At 36.0% G+C, this 17,402-nt stretch overlaps 1 pseudogene across 1 annotated transcript; it reads left to right on the top strand.

Annotated features, from left to right (window-relative positions):
• Positions 1 to 11,874: 11,874 nt before the first annotated feature.
• LOC306637615 (olfactory receptor 5K3-like) lies at positions 11,875 to 12,818 on the top strand (annotated as a pseudogene). Its single transcript has one exon. The product of its transcript is annotated as an olfactory receptor 5K3-like (transcript).
• The last annotated feature ends 4,584 nt before the right edge of the window (positions 12,819 to 17,402 follow it).

Raw genomic sequence — 17,402 nt, 5'->3', positions numbered from 1 at the left:
CCAGATGTTGAAGTAGTTTCTGTTTTAATTGTATCATAATTTCTAATTACTTCCATTATGATCTGATAGAATACAAGGTAGTATCTCTGTTTTTTTCTATTTACTAAGGCTGCTTTGTGGCATAGCATATGGTCTGTTTTGGAATACAAGAGGCTTACAGAACACTAAATGCACAGGATTACAACAGATCCACATCAAGCACATTATAACAAAAGTGCCTAACATTTAAAATAAAGATAGGATTTTAAAGGCTGTGAGAGAAAGGCACCAGATTACATATAAGAGGAAACCAATACAGATATCAGCAGATTTCTCAGACAAAACACTAAAAGCTAGAATGGCCTGGAAAAATATATTTCAAGCTTTGAAAGAACATGGATGCCAACCAAGAATCTTATACCCAGGAAAACTAACCTTCATTTTTGATGATGATATAAAATCTTTCCATGATAAACAAAACTTAAAAGAATTTACAAATAGAAAGTCTGCACTGTAGAACATTCTCAGGAAAATATTTCATGAGGACAAAGTGAAAAATAACAATACAAGTCAGCAAAGGGAGGAACTTCCCTGAAGGAAAGCCAATCAAAGGAGAAACCAAGTTAATTTAAAAACCAAAAATAAGCCAAAATGACCAGGAATACAAATCATATCTCTATAATAACCCTGAATGTTAATGGCCCAAACTCATTAATCAAAAGACGTAGACTAGCAGATTGGATTGAAAAGAAAGACCCAACAATATGCTGCCTTCAAGAGATCCATCTCATAGTTAAAGACATCTGTAGACTAAAGGTAAAAGGATGGGAAAAATCATATCCTGCACACAAATTCAGTAAAAAAGTGGGAGTTTCCATCCTTATATTAGATAAAGTGGACTTTGAGTCAAAGTTAGCCAGAAGGACATTTCATACTACTTAAGGGAATCATAGATCAGAAAGACGTAATGATCATAAATATTTATGCCCCAAACAATGGCAAACCCATGCACATAAAACGAATCCTTCTTAATTCCAGGAACCAAATAGATCACAACACAATATTCTGTGTAACCTTAACACACCACTCTTACCACTGGATAGATCTTTCAAATAAAAACTGAACAAAGAAACTATAGAGCTCAATATAACAATTAACAACTTAGACTTTAACAGACATATATAGAATATTCCATTCATCAATGAGTGAATACACTTTCTTCTTAGCTGCACATGGATTGCTCTCTAAATAACTTCAGGTTCTTGAGGAAAGTCTCAGCATATTGAAGAGTGCCCTTAATTATAAAGGTGATCACACCCGGGCAACCTGTGCACTGACGCTTTGCCACCTCATGCTGTGGATGGGAGGGCAAACCAGGATAAATAACTTTTTCTACCTGGGGATTAGATTCTAGGAATTGGGCAACTGCCATTCCACTTTTAAAATGCTTCTCCATTCGGATTTGCAGAGTTTTCAGGCCTCGATTGCAGAGGTAACAGTCCATAGGAGACGGAACTGCTCCAAGAGCGTTTGGTAGAAGTCTATTATGGAGGTCTTCAGAATTAATAGACGCTAAGCCCATTACAACATCACTGTGGCCATTCATATATTTTGTTGCAGAAGACATACAAATATCAGCTCCCAGAGCCAAAGGTCCCTAGAAATATACTGACATAAAAGTGTTATCCACGACCAGAATAATGTCTCCATGCTGTGAGAGACACATTACATATTCTGTATAGTCATATGAGTAAGTAGTTCTAAGACGGCGGCTGGCAGAGAGCCAAGAGGTGGTGCATGTGTGGCCTTAGTAGGGCTTGCTTATATGTAATCTCTACTTTGATTGGTCAGGTTTCCTTCCATACTCGTGGACAACTCTTGCTCCCTATTCTTTCTTATATAGTGCCTGTGCTTGTGCACTGATCATGCGCAGGCTATTCTAAGAAGATTGACTGTGATTGTATATTAGACGCACCTTCCCTGGTGCAAGGGAAGGAAGTAACTTCGGGCTAAATAAATATACTGCTCATTCCCAGTCTGCCTCCGATTTTCAGTCTCGAGGGGTTGTTGCTGCGGGCAGGGACACCGTGCTTATGGACAGTATGTGCACAGGCTTCAATGTCAATCAGCTTCAAGTTAGGGTTTGTGAGGGTTTCAATCCAAACCAGCTTGGTTTCTGGTGTGATTGCTGCCTCCAGCAGTTTGGTTTTGGTACAATCAACAAAAGAAATCTTTAATCCAAATTCAGCAGTCACCTTCCTAAAATACCTGTTTGTACCTCCATACACATCATCCATGCAAATAATTTGTTCTCCCGCTTTTAAAAGATGAGTAATAATCAAGGTGACTGATAAACCCAAAGCAAAGGCCAAACTGCACTTGGCCCGATCCAGTGCTGCACTGCTTTTTCCAAGCACTTCCTGGTGGGATTTCCAGCGTGGCTGTATTCAAAACGCAAGTGCTGGCCAGGTGTGTTTTTATTTTTTAAGATGGTGATGGCTTACTTCTTTCCTTAGTTCCTTTCTTCCCAGTTGTTTTATCTTTTCATTTTACTTTTGCCTTCATTGTCTTCCTTCAACTTTTCTTCCTTTTATTTCTTTCTTTTTGGTCTCCCTTCTTCCTTCCTTAATTCCATGCTTTATCCTTCCTTTTTCTTTATTTTTTCCTTTTTTCTTTACTTTCTCTCTTCCCCTAATTCCTACTTCTTGTTTATTTTTTCTTTATTTTCTACATTCCTTTCATTTCCCTTTTTCTTTATTATTCTCCTAATCTTCCTTTTTTCCTTTCTCTCTCTAAATATTTAAAACTTTACTTCCTTAGTGAGAAAAATTCTAACAGTACAAAACAAATATGTTTTTACATAGAAAAAGTAGAATATATAAATCCATTTATCAGTTTTCAGAGTAAGTGTATAACTTACTATCCCATGAAAATCTTTAATATTTTAAAATTATCATGAATTTGGTTTTCAGCATATTTCCTTAAGTGACTTATAATTATTACTCTTTTACCAGTGGGAACTCCTCTCAAAATGTTCATGTTTGTTCCAGAATCTTTCTGATATCATTCCAGTAGTCTCTAAAAGGTTTCCCACTCCATGACATCAGAAATATAGTCCAAGGCAGTGTAATTTCTGTCCAGAATGAGAATCATACATTTCTAAAGAGAACTTATACAAAATAATTTTCACTATTTTCTGGTCTATATTTTGTTTATTTTAAAAATATGTAAACAAACAAATCATGCACAAAAGTATGCATATCCTTATTTAACTTTTTTACTCAAAAGGTCATGTGCGGGGTGCTTAGACATCCTGGCATTGCTCTTAATAACTTTGCAACATAACCATAAATCACTCCATACCAGTAGCTAAATCTGGTAAAATGTCATTGATCCCTTCTTTGTAAAAATATATAATATTTTGTTATCTGCTTATTTAGCTATTTTTATGCATAAATATTGAAATTCTTACCAATATTTTTCCCGAAATATCCCTGCTGATCCCTTTATTTTAGACCATTTAAATTTACACATGCACACACACATATTTTATTTTCATATATACACATATATACATATTCGTGTGAGTGAAACCTAAATAAAAAACCAGTATCTATTGTCTTTATGATCTATAATATATATCATAATATAAGATGGAGGTTTTCATTTAATAGAAAAAATAAATAAGAAAATTGCCTTGAAGGCATCTCAAGAATCAGCAGGACCCAGCCATGCGCAGAATAAAGGATTCAAATGCAAAAATTCATTTAAGAGACAATGGGGACACACTGTTCACACAAGAGTGCCCAGGAAGTAGATTTCCCAAGACTCCATTTACCATGCTCAGTCACACAGTTACTCAGTGGCTACTGCAAAAAAAAAAAAAAAAAAAAAAAAAAAAATGCTCTCAGAGGTTTGGGCTGCTGTTTCAACTGGAAGCAGTCCTTGACTCTTTCCATGTGGTGTTGTTCTGCAGGACTGTAGGATGCTGGAGTTAGGGGTCACATAGTCTTTCACTGATATTTCAAAGGTTGGGCTGGGAAGTTGGGCAGTGTGATTCCTGGTCAGAATTCATGGAACTATTCCCTGACAAGGGGTTGCATACAACTGTGAGAATGAAGCTGAAGATACAATGGAGATCCCTTGACTTATGAGATGCCATGGAATATCTTTTGAGGAAAGTTAGCAAACTATGGACAGATTCAGCCTAAGTAAGAGGGCATGTGGGCTGCAACTAGTAAAGACATGGGGATGGGGCTGCCCAAGCCCTTTGAAGATCACATCTTGCTACCATGTGCCCCATATGCTGGAGGTGAGGCTACAGGACTTATTTGCCTATATGGATTTATTTGATTGCATCATACATTATTCCTTCTTTTGGAATAGCAATGTTTACTCTGTGCCATTGCATATTGAACGTGTACAGCTCCTTATGATTTTTTTCAGTGTCTCACAGTCAAAAATTTGCCTTTATTCTCAGAATAAACTTTCAAACTGCACTTTTGGGTGGTATTGGAATTCTTAAGATTATGAGGACTCTTGGAGATGGACTAAATGTGTTTGCAGTGTGAGCTGGACACAAGCTTTGGGGGCCAGTGCCAAAGTGTCATGGTTTAGTTGAGGTATCTCCCTAAAAACTCATGTGGCAATACAGGATTGTTTAGTTGAAATGATTAGATAAATAGAACTGAAACCTAATCAGTGGGTTCATCCACTTAATGGATTAATTATTTGACTTACTAAGTGGTAAAAGTAGACAAACGGGGCATTTCTGGAAGAAACTGGTCACTGGGGAACTCAGCTTCTCATATTCATTCATTCTCTCTCTCTCTCTCTTTCTCTCGCTTTCTCCTTCACTCCCTCCCTTCCTCTCCCTGATTTCCAGCTTCCATAAACTGAGCAGCTTTCATTTGTATGCACTTATGTTCTGCTTCATCTCAAGGCCAGAGTGATGGAATCTTCTGACCATGGATGAAATCTCTGTGTTATGGTTTGAATATGAAGTATCCCCAGAAGCTAATGTTTGCAACAACACTGGAATGTTCCAAGATGAAATGATTGGATTATGAGAGTTGGAATTTAATCAGATTAGTCCTCATAGATTAATGATTTAAATGGATCTTGGCTGCTGGAATTTACTCAATGGGTGCATGCCTTTAGGGTTTATATTTTGTTCTTGATGAGCAGAGTTCTTTCTCTCTGCTCCCTGTCTGCCACAAACTGAACAGTTTTCTTGCACCATGCCATTCTTCCATGTTGTTCTGCCTCATTCTGGGCTGAGAGGTATAGAATTAGCTGACCATGGACTGAATGAGAGGCACTGTGAGCCAAAATAAACTTTTTCTCATCTACATTGCTCCTGTTAGGAATTTTGATCACAGAGACAAAAAACTAAAATATGATTATTTACTTAAAATTTTGGATTGTTACATAAAAAAAATTTTTTTTAGTTCTTCTTTTTTACAGATATCTGATTTCTCTCTGTGTTGTACCACTCCAGTTAATTTTTTATACCCATCTTGTTCTCTGTACTCTTTTTGACGCTTTTTTTCTTATCATTTTTATTATCTTACTCATTTTATTTCTTCTGTTTAATGAGTTTTATTCAGCTTAGGCTATTTCCTGGACAGGGGCTCTTTGCGTACCTGTCAGTTGACAGTTTACTCACACCTAGGAAAATAAGGTGATTTCTAGGTTGTGAATGACAGATCCATTGCAGGACACCTCTTTAACTGTTCAGAATTACATAATACTCATAAATTCTAGGAACAGACCCTCCCCCCATGATTTGGATATCTCTTCTTAGGACTTTTATGAGATGAAGTCTAATAGAATAATGTGCAATCCTCACTTTTGATCTAGTAGCAAAGCTATACTAGAAGTAATCTACTAGTCTCTTTTGATTCCCTTCATATTTGCCTAAATCCTCTCCTAGTCATGTGTTAGATGTCTACCATGGTGGCTTTCTGCAGACCAGTTCCTAAGGGATTTCAGCATCATACCAACATGACTTTTATAATTAGTGTTTTGACATTCATCAATTTATTGTTAAATTTAAGAACCATGTGATGCCTTTGGATCATATGGTGCTAAAATAATATTGTAAGTGCAGCTCTACTTCTTCCTGATTATCAGTCAGTAATTTCAGCAAATCTGTGACTCCTTTTCTTAATTGATAGTCTTGTAGAAATATGAACCCAAAGTACAGGCACAGATTTATATTTAATGGGACCCTAGCAGAATTTCCTGGTGAGAGTATATCTTTCTGAGAATCAGGACTTCTAGTCCCTTACAGCTCAGAGATGGACACAGAGTACAAATACTTCAGGAGAGGTGCTCAACACAAGTACTAAACCTGCTGAAGACATATCACCCTATAATGACCATTGACCGTTGGTGTATATTGCCTTGGTTGGACCCATTTTAAACTAGCATTTTCTCTGATTTGGACAAATACATCTATATATAATATATTTTTAACTGTGTCAGATATTAAGAAACATTTGAATATAGGACAGCAAAAAAATTAATGGCCAGTGGTACTTGGTATATTTCCCAAAACAAAAAGGAGCAAAAACTATGAAAACTTAACTGCTATTTCACTGGATTGTTTGAGTGCCAGAGTCCACAGGGGATGTGGCTAAGACAATATGGAACATGGAGCTTATGATGGTATTATAACAAAGGTGTGAAAAAATGTTTAACATCCCATCTCTCTAATTGAGATCAAGCTTAACTAAGAGGGACTTCACAAGATATGTAATCAAGAGGTTCCCAGTAGCCCCTAGTCAGGCATGGAGACCTGAAATATTTATTGCTGGAAAAGACTGCAACCCTCTCAGACTCTGGACCCACATTCAGGAGCTAGTGGTAAATGACACTATTACATTGCCATGAAAAATCTGAGCCTACACCTTACCTCACTATAGGCTCCTACCACAAACTGTTATCTTGGTTCCTCACCCCCCTCAGATACTAAAACAGCCACATTGGCATTCAAAATGGTTCAACCTTCCTATCCACCCCAATACTAAGAGGAGACTGGTAGCTCTATTTCTCTCATTACCTTAAGGAGAAAGTCGGCAGCCTGCCTTGAGAAAAGTGGCCTCTGAAAGCCTGACAAAGCTACCTGCACAACTATTAGAAATAGGCACCACTCTCTATTCAACTATTGAAAGCCTCCCTCCATGCAGTCCTCAGACCCTTCAGGTGCTCACCCCTTGTTACTGGGCACACTGCAACATTCCTGCCTTGATCTTCCAAAGCAACCCTAGCAACTGACAGATACCCCAACTCTGTCATCATGCCAGTTATCCCTCGCCTGTTTGGACAGTACTCACTTTGACAAAAGGCACCAAAAATAAACACAGGACAAAAGATTACCTCTTCAATAAAGGTGAAAATTGGATATCCACATGCAGAAAAATCTAGACCTTTATTTTCTCACCATATCCTAAACTAACCTCAAAATAGATCAAAGAACTAAATGAGAGGCTTGAGTGTATGAAACTACTAGACAATAATGAAAGGGGGGAAACAACTCAAGCCAACAGTATAGGCAATTGTATTTTATAACACCCCAAAATCACAACAGCAAAAATAAAAATAGACAAATGAAATAATGTCGAGCTAAGAAGTTTCTGCATGTGAAAGGGAACAAGAAATTGTGAAGAAATAAGTTTAAGGGTTGGATAAAATATTTGCAAGTTAGCCATATGAAAAAGAAAGGATAAACACAATATAGGAGGAAATCATATAATTCAAAGCAAAAATATGAATTTTATACAACATTCTGTGTCACTCACAGAAAAAATTTCATGTTATTTATTCACCCAATCTTATTTCTTTTTCATTTTTACTTTTATGTTTTATAATGTACATAGCATTGTATATATCAAATATGTAGGAGAATAGTCAATATTTAAATAATTTTCAAGTGATTTTACTGATATGAATGTACAAAGAATTCGTGGCAATCTGCCTTCTGCTGAAGTCCCTAGCAGATACAGGACAGTTGAATCTCTAGATGAGCTAGATAATGGAACAGGTCAATTGGTGGAGAAGTGTCTTAGTTGTTCTTTCAAATGACATTTAGAGTTGGATGTCAACTACCAGAGAAAAGTTTCAGTGAAATGGCAGAGGCACAAAGAATAAACAGGAAGGAACCTACCAGAAAATTTTCCAATTAAACTCTCATTTCCTTTATGTCATTTGTAAGTTTTCCCTTATATCATACTGTAAGTTTCGGCCAAACTACTTTTCTATACAATATCTGATTATTTCTTACACTTTCTGATATCTATACATTGGTCCTGAGTTTTCCTTCCTTACTTTATATTCTCATGCTCTATGCTGTTTATAGCATTCTTACCCTCAGAAGTTTACCTGAAATCACAAATCCATTGGGAAAATATATTTAAAATATGAATATTGAAATAATATGTGTTAGGAATTTAGCCCAGCTGGCTGTAAAGAGCCAAGAACTATGAAATGATACCTATCTTAAGGCTGTTTAGAACATAGGTACAGAACAATCCAGGGACATATAAGTGACACCTGATAAATTAAATACTGAGATATAGAAAGAACAATTTAGGAAATGAAGAGGAAGTTCTCACATAAAAGGTGACCATATCTGACCTTAAATATGAGCAGGATTGAAATGGAAAAAGAGGGAGAAGTTATTTTGGGTGTGGGAAACAGCTTAAAGCAGGTGCACAAGAAACGGAAGTGAGGCACATGGTCATCTTCCCTCTGGTGCACTGGAGAGAGCAAAGTGACAAGATGCAGTCTTGGGAATATCTAGAATTCCAAATTAGGTACATGGATCTGGTTTGAGAAATAATGAGGTTCTATTAAGAACTCTTGAGCAGGGAAGTATTGCTTTTTAAATTCATTCAACAAACAATGAGTACTACAAAATGACAAACAATTCAGAGCATTGGAAATACAGGATTAGACATATCGAAGAAATCCTTCTCCCTAAACCAGGGCACCAGTTGTGGGGTGGGGAAGGAACGACCAATTACTGATGTACTCACAAATGAAAGCATAATATTACAGAGGGTTTAGTGGGATGAAGAAGAGGACACAGCAGGGTAAGAAAGGTAAGAGACATGTGATATGAAGAGAAAAAACAGGAGGACAATCACAGAAATCGTTATACAGGACAAATAAAAAAAATCAAATTTCCATTGAGTGTGTTGTAGGACATAGGCACTCAAGGCACAGAGTGAAAAGTTGATTTCCCTAACTCAACTATCAGGCCTTCCAGGTTCCTCTCAAAAGTTAATTATCTTTCATACACCATATTAAATTCTACTTCCTCCAGAAAGGGGTTCGAAGAACCCAAGACTATTTTTCTGCCTGTTCTACCTTGTATGGACAGTATGGTGAAGAGAATTGTAAAAACTGAGTCAGTTACATACAAATTGGCAGGATCAAACAGACTTTAGTAAATGTCATTTGCTTTAATCTCACTATCTCATGAGACATCTTTAATGAATGACAAGTGGTTCATATGCTTTTAGGATTTAATATCACACAGAAATACAATGATGTAAGTGCAAGGAAATCCCTTCAGGGTTTGATGGAAAACTTTAACTTGGCAGTGAAAGGACACATTATTAACGCTGACCTATAGTCTCTGAGATTTGTGTTCTCTTAATCCCAAATGTTTTTGCAAGAATGTACACTTATATATTCTTAAATTCTGAGACCTTCAACATAAACATCATAAAGCAAAAATTGCACTTGCCAAAAGTTCTTATAAAAATCTATCTAGAAGTGTTTGAATTTTTTTAAATTTAAATTTTGACATATTTGAAAATTTACTTCCTAGAATTATTTATCATGTTTGGTTATTTCTATATTTTAATTGTTTATTTAGTGCTGTAGCTCTACTCAATATTTAATAGCATTGTGAAATCGGGAAAGGTACAAAGCTGTGATTCATGTGAATCTCTGATTATAACATAGAACTTCAAAATATATAGGTAAGATGCAAAATTTTGTTAATTTATCTAGGAATATACATTGAAAGTTATTTGTAGTTTAACTGAATTGCTACACTGGTATTTACCTTATTTTAATATTTTAGGAAAAAAATAAGTTTCTACTGTTTTCCTTTTAGTATCTTATTTATGGGAAATAAAAACACAGTTTGGTCACAGAATTTATATGATCAGCTTTATCAGTGAATCACTGCTCAGTGATCAACTTTATCACTAAGTAATGGAAAAAATAGCCCTTTAAAGTAAACTGAAATTTGTAATAAAATTTTCTATCAGAATTTAAAGGTTTTCCTCTTTTCCAAGTGGTGAAATTGAAGTATGAAGATGAATCTGCTTTTATCCAACTGGATATCTACTACTGTAAATTTGGAAAGCCTTATGAAATCTTATAGTAAAAATATATAGTTTTGACAAAGGAAATATACCTTGGTTTCTTAAGAAGATGATTTTTAAAATTTTCCTTGTGGACCTTTCTTCAAAGCTAAGAGTCTGAGTTTGTAGAGGCAAAGAGGTCAGTTGGGATCATGAGTAGGAAACAGAAAAGAAGTCATAGCATGGAGCCAGGATTGGACTTCATTTGGCCTTTTTCTTAGAGCTCCAAACAGAAGTATTTAAAATTTATCCTCACAATGATTATAAGTAACACTCATGTACATGTGAAAGAATAATGCAATGTAGATGACACACATAAAACTGTAGATTGTGTTGAACGTCTAACATATGCACCATAAGTCAAGTGTGGTCAATGTGGTCTGGGATCCTCAGTTAAAAGTTTATTGAGTGATGCTTTATGCAAACTATGCTTTAGCAAAAGAGGAAGAGCTTAGAATTAGGAGAAAATCAATGTGAATAATTTAATGGACAGAATCATTGTTCATGAAAAGGGTGTAACAGTAGGTTATGCAAAGGTTATGATCTGTGGACATTTATACCTTTAGCTTTTTCTGTTAATTTTCCTTTTAGATAAAATATACTCCATATTCCTTACTGATCTTTGTGCCATCTTGAACATGTTGATTTAACATATGTATAAAATATTGTAAACCATTCATTCCCCTAGAAGAATAGATGAAGATCATTATCACAGTAGAAAAACATGACTTTATAGGAAAATTGATTTAAATTTTAGTTTAGGATTTTTTTGTGTGTTTTGTACTGAGGATTAAACACACATTACCACTGAGCTGCATACCCAGGTTTTCATTATTTATTTTGTTAACACTGGCCTCCAAATTGTGGGTCCTTCATCTCACCCTCCCCAGTTACTGGGGTTGCAGGTATATGCCACTACAAACATCATATTTAAGGTACATTTTTAAAAAAACTGACACAAATTATTTGGGAAAATGAATCAAATATGGGTAGCTTAAATGTTTATATGAATATGATTAAAAATTTAAAGATGTCATTTCTGTGTTTTTCTTTTGTACCAGAGATTGAATCCAGGGGTGTTTAACCCCTGAGCAACATTTTCAGCCCTTCTTTTTTTTTTTTTTAAACAGGGTCTTGCTAAGCTGCCTAGGGCCTTCCTGAGTTGCTGAGACTGGCTTTGAACTTGCAATCCTCCTGCCTCAGTGTCCAAAGCCACTCGGATTATGGGCATGCACCACTGTGCCCAGCAACTTTCTGTTCTTTAACCATCCTCCCTGGAATTATAATATCCTTGTTAATTTTGAGAGTCTCAGCTTGAGGCCATAGTTGCTGACTCTTCAAAAAGACAAATGATCCCTGGAAGTATGTGGCATTTTGGACTGGGCATAACAGGGTTTGGTAAAGAAAAAAATTCTCTACCCACATAAAAAGAAAAAAATTAATGGAAAATTATATGGTGTTAATGAGAATTTAAGTCTCATTGATATTTATCTCAATAGGCAAGACAGAGATGACTAAAGCCAATCATTCTTTGACAAATGAATTCATCCTCATGGGACTTACAGATAACCCAGACCTGAAGATCCTTCTGTTTGTGGTGTTCTCTGCCATCTATCTGGTTACCATGGTGGGGAATCTAGGGTTGGTGGCCTTGATTTACATGGAGCGCGTCTTCATACACCAATGTACATCTTCCTTGGCAACCTGGCTCTCATGGACTCCTTCTGTTCCTGTGCTGTCACTCCCAAGATGTTAGAGAACTTCTTTTCCGAGGACAGAAGGATTTCCCTGTATGAATGTATGGTGCAGTTTTATTTTCTCTGTGTTGCTGAATCAACAGACTCCTTTCTTCTGGCAGCAATGGCCTATGACCGTTATGTGGCCATTTGCAGACCACTGCAGTACCACACCCTGATGTCAAAGAAACTCTGCATTCACATGACCACAGGAGCCTACATAGGTGGAGTCCTGCATCCCATGGTAGAAGTGGGGCTTTTGTTAAGGTTGGTTTTCTGTGGATCTCATCAAATCAATCACTTTTTTTGTGATATCCTTCCATTATACAGACTCTCCTGTGTTGATCCCTATATCAATGAATTGGTGGTACATATTTTGGCAGGGTCAATTCTAACATTTACTATCACTGTAGTGGTAATCTCCTATCTCTATATTCTTTTCACTATATTCACAATGAAATCCAAAGAGGGAAGGGGCAAAGCCATCTCTACCTGTGTATCCCACTTTCTCTCTGTATCAATATTCTATGGTTCTCTGCTCTTCCTGTATGCTCGACCAAGTTCAGTTAATGAAGGGGATACAGATGTACCTGCTGCTGTATTTTATGCTCTAATAGTTCCCTTATTGAATCCTTTTATTTATACTTTAAGAAACAAGGAAGTAATAAATGTTATAAAAAGAATTTTGAAGAAGGGTTCACATTGTAACTTTCTATGACAAGTATCATCTCCCTTGAAAGATTGATTTCAACTTTATAGTACTTTTTAGAAACCTACAAATACTGAGAAATTAGATAATTATCCCTTCAAAATCAAAATATTAGATTGTTAAAACCTTGATGGTATTTGAGTAAAATTAACTCCAAAGGGAAAGAGTATGCAAAAATATACTTCAAAATCAAACATGGTGAAATCTATTAGGAGTGGATCAGATAATTATTCACAAATTTTATAGTGCAATTAGACATAATTTTCAACAAAACAAACAAATGCTAGAAGTAAAAGTTAGTATACAAAGACGTAGCTTCCCTTTAACAGTATTAGCAAATTTCTTGTATCCCAAAGAGTAATTTTTACTATCCCAGGCATACTCTAGGTTCTCAAATCCTAAGTTTTTCTTAGCAATTCCATCTGTCTAAGTAAACGATGTATTTGAATTTGATTTTGAACTAGACTTTAGTTATCTCAAGAGATTATATTTCAGTATGTATGTATAAAATATTAATTCTCTAAATAATATTTTCATATTTAGTTTTATTCAATTTTACTTTCAAATTCTCTAGAGTATCTTCATATTGTGATTTAACAACATGTAGTTTAAAATGATGCTTTTTGAGAAAGGAAGATGATAGAAGGAGAAGGAAGGGAGGGGCATGTGGAAGGATGGGGGATTGCAATCTACAAAATTATGCTCTGTCCATGCACCAATATACCATAATGAATCCCACTTATGTATATGTAATTATAATGCACAAATTAAAATAAAAACAATTGTAATAGAAAGGAGAGCAGTAGAGTAGAGCAACAGATTATTTGTGGGGAAGAGGGGAGATAGGGAATGCACTAGTGAATGAGATTGATCAAATCATGTATGTGCATGTAACAGGCATAATGAACCTAATTTTATATATGGTTATAAAGCACCATGAGAAATGCTATTCATTATAAATCCTGGTCAATTTTAATTTTTCATGTAGTTTATTTCTCCATCACATAACAATGTAATTAATGAAAATATCGACGAAATGAAGTGTGGCAGGCGACGCCTGGAGTCGCGCCACAAAGACCATGCTAAGACCAAGCTAAGATGGTGGCTGGTACAGCGCCAGTGGGCATGTAGTTTGTCTCTCGCCTTAAACAGGAAGATGAGCACACTGGCTATCCCTGTCAGACCATGCCTAAGCTATCGATAGTAATATTCCAAGACTTACTTCCCCTTGGCAACAAGTTTCTGATTGGTTTGTTAACTGTATATAAATCGGTGTTCTTCCTAATAAAGCCCCCTTTTTTCCCCCCCGCTCAAGAAAAAGCACGTGCTCCTTATGTCCCGCTGGATGGCGACAATGAAGATTTTTTCTCCCTGACATCATTCTTTGTCTTTTTATTCAATAGGAGTGTGAGAACCCTTTCCTGCTTCCTATGAAATGTATTAATATATTCACAGAATTAATAAAAGTTGGAAATATTGTTCAAAAATAAATAAGAGGGAACAAAGGAATGAACATCCTAGGTACATGACAAAATATTTATATACTAAATAAATTAATAAACACAAAAGAAAAATAATTTCCTGAAATATACTACCTGCTAAACACAGACTTGACTTTTCATGTGCACTAAATAACTAACTAAAGAGATATTCTTTTTGTTGTTTTCTTGAATGAAAACCTCATATATTGATATGTTGAGTAGCTTGCCTGAGTTCAACTGAGTAAGCCAGAAGAAACCAGAGTGTAAATCAATAATATTTTTTCCACATGCTTGGGGGTTCAGGAAATGGAGATAATATTATTTGATATATTTAGTTATTAAGTGAAGTGAGACATAAACTGTACATTTAAAGATTTGTTAAATCTTTGTTAAATTTGTTAAAAATTCGTTATCATTGAAGTAAAACAGAAATTATCATGACCAGAATTAATGTTTGTGAAAATGAGTGTGTCTCTGCATATGAGAAGAAGAGTGAACAGTGGAACAGAACAATCATAGTGGCTGACTGTTGGACAGATTCTTGGTGAGTTTGGGAAGGAAGTGGGAAAGTGTGCAAGATCACTGAAAATCTTACATGCCATTCTAAGAATCTGAATTTACTTAGAGGCAACAGACATTGGTGTCCTCCTGGCAGCAGAGTAATATGCTTGACTCAGCAAACCAATTTGGTGATTGATTAAAAAGAGACTAACTTCAATAATTCACATATTAGGCAAAGAGTTTAGAAAACAAGCATAGTTTAAGAAAAAAAATGGAGTACACATATTTAAACTTTTTTTAAATATTAATTTTAAGTGTAGAAAATAAAATGAAGTCCTACTTCTTTCTGTGACTTCATCACGTCATATCTGATTTTGTATTATCAATACTCAAACAGTGCCTGACATGCATACAGCACATATTTCCTTCAAAATGTTTTAATGGATTATGTCAGTTAATGTATAATGGGTTTATTATTTTTAATTTTAATGACTAGAACATTTAAAAATTTTTTTCAGTATTAATATCTAATATGTTAAATACTGATCAATACAACCTTTGGAGATAATAGCTCTTTAGGGCAATAATTACATTTTAAGAGTGTGAACAAAATGAACTGATCACAAAATTGAGAAACTAAATTGAATAGAGAGTGCACACACTATTTTTATGGACATTTTCAGTTATCAAAATTATATTCCTTGATTCCTTTTCCTTTTTCTAATGATACTATGATTTATGTCATCCATTTTCAAATAACTCACACCTTGTCCTTATGAACGCTGTTCCCACACAAATTTAATGGAAGAGTATGTGATTTATTTGGGACCAGTGAGATAAAAGAGGTGATGTTTATGGAAGTTTCTGGGAAATGAGCTACCTTTGTATTTAAGGAGCTCCACAAAAAAATATATCTGGACAGGAGAGAGAGGCTCCTTTCTTTTCACCAGGTAGCAGCCATCAGGTAAATTATGATGGTTTCATACAAGTACGTCCTGGAGCTGGGCAGGAAGAAGCAATCTGATGTGACGTGCTCTTCTTGTGGGTCCCTGCTGGCAATACCACCTGCTCTCTGTGCGTTGTGGGGCTCTCTACCCAACTCATCCAGGTAAAGTGTGCAGACTGGGGTACAAGTCAAGCAGAGTCATGTCATATGGAGGATTCATGTGTGCCTTAGTGGCTGCAAATGCCCCGTTTTGAAAAGTGCAATGTATGGCAAGCCTGTCCATCATGCTGTTAACCAGGTAAAATTCACCGGAAACCTTCAGAAACCTGTTGTTGAGGATCAAGCTACAAGCAACTGTGGGCTCTGAGAGTCCTGAGTTCTAACCGGGTTGGTAAAGAATCCACATAAAAATTCTTTCATTTAATTTCTTTAATTGCGTATAAATTCTTTCACATTGTTCATGGATCCATTCCAGAGAGTTATCATAAGAAATCCTGACACTCAGTGGATCACCAAACCAGTCCAAAAACACAGGGAGATGCTGGGGCTGATGTTTGCAAACCACAAGAGTGGTGGCCTTCAAAAGGACCACAAGTTCCACCACACTCTTGTTGGCTCCTTGAAATTTAGAGAAGACACAATATTCCTAGATTCTATTTTCTTTTTTCACCACTTAATGTAAGTATAATATTTGTTAATTTCATACCTAATAAAGAATTTAGCACAGTCACGTCTGCCTAAAGGTATTTCTGTAGAAAGTAGTTTGCAGAATATTCCATAAATATTTAGTTAAATTATAGAAGTTAAAGTGCAATGATTTTGAAGTTAATAAGGAAGTGTGTACCTTCTTTCTAAAAAAAATAAACTTTTCTTGTCTTTGCATTATTATTTTAGATAGTTACGTCAGTGGTTAATACATTCTGTGTGGTATAAGAGGTGTAAAATAAATTTTCTAACAAAGGAAAATACTTCCCTAAATTTTCATAAGACTAAACCTGTGGCAAAGTGTTTCTCACAAATCTAGTTTACACTAAACACAATTGTCTGTCTCTATAGAACAGTGTAAATTCACCTAAAGGATGAAAGCTGATTCAATCCTATATCTCTGTGGAATCTAGAATCCTGAATTTGTTGCACAGTAGTCATTCCATGATATTCATACCAGTATCCTTAAAATTGAGGGGAATTTACCATTAGTTATTTTTTCCCTTAAGATTTTAAGGTAGGGTGTGGATCCAAGATGGCGGACTAGAGGGAGGCTGCGTTCCTTGTTGCTCCGTAATGCTGGTTTCAAGCAGAGGATATCTGTTTCTTGGTGAGGCAGTTTTTGCTACTTATCGATCCCCTGGTGTTTACCCATTTGTCTGCTGTGATGACCTGCAATCTGCCAGCATATTGACGCATTTTTTGAGAGCAGATGGCTCACTGTCAGGTGTCTATCATCCGCCACTTGCCTGCCTCTCATGTGTCCATCGCCTGCCTTACCCCTATCCATTACCCAACGCTCGAGGTTCACCTCCCGATCGTCTGACAACTGCCAGCAGATTGACCGCAGACCGCCAGTGGAGAACCAGCTGCCTGCTGTCGCCTGGAAGTTCACTGTTACAATACCTGCAGGTTTGATTACACGTGGCTGCTGCCATTTTGAGACAACAGCCAGGCCCC

Source organism: Sciurus vulgaris (assembly GCF_902686455.1).
Source record: "Sciurus vulgaris genome assembly, chromosome: 10".
Classification (NCBI taxonomy): Eukaryota; Metazoa; Chordata; class Mammalia; order Rodentia; family Sciuridae; genus Sciurus; species Sciurus vulgaris.
The sequence above is the reverse complement of the archived record's forward strand: the minus strand, read 5'-3'. Positions and strand labels throughout refer to the sequence as shown.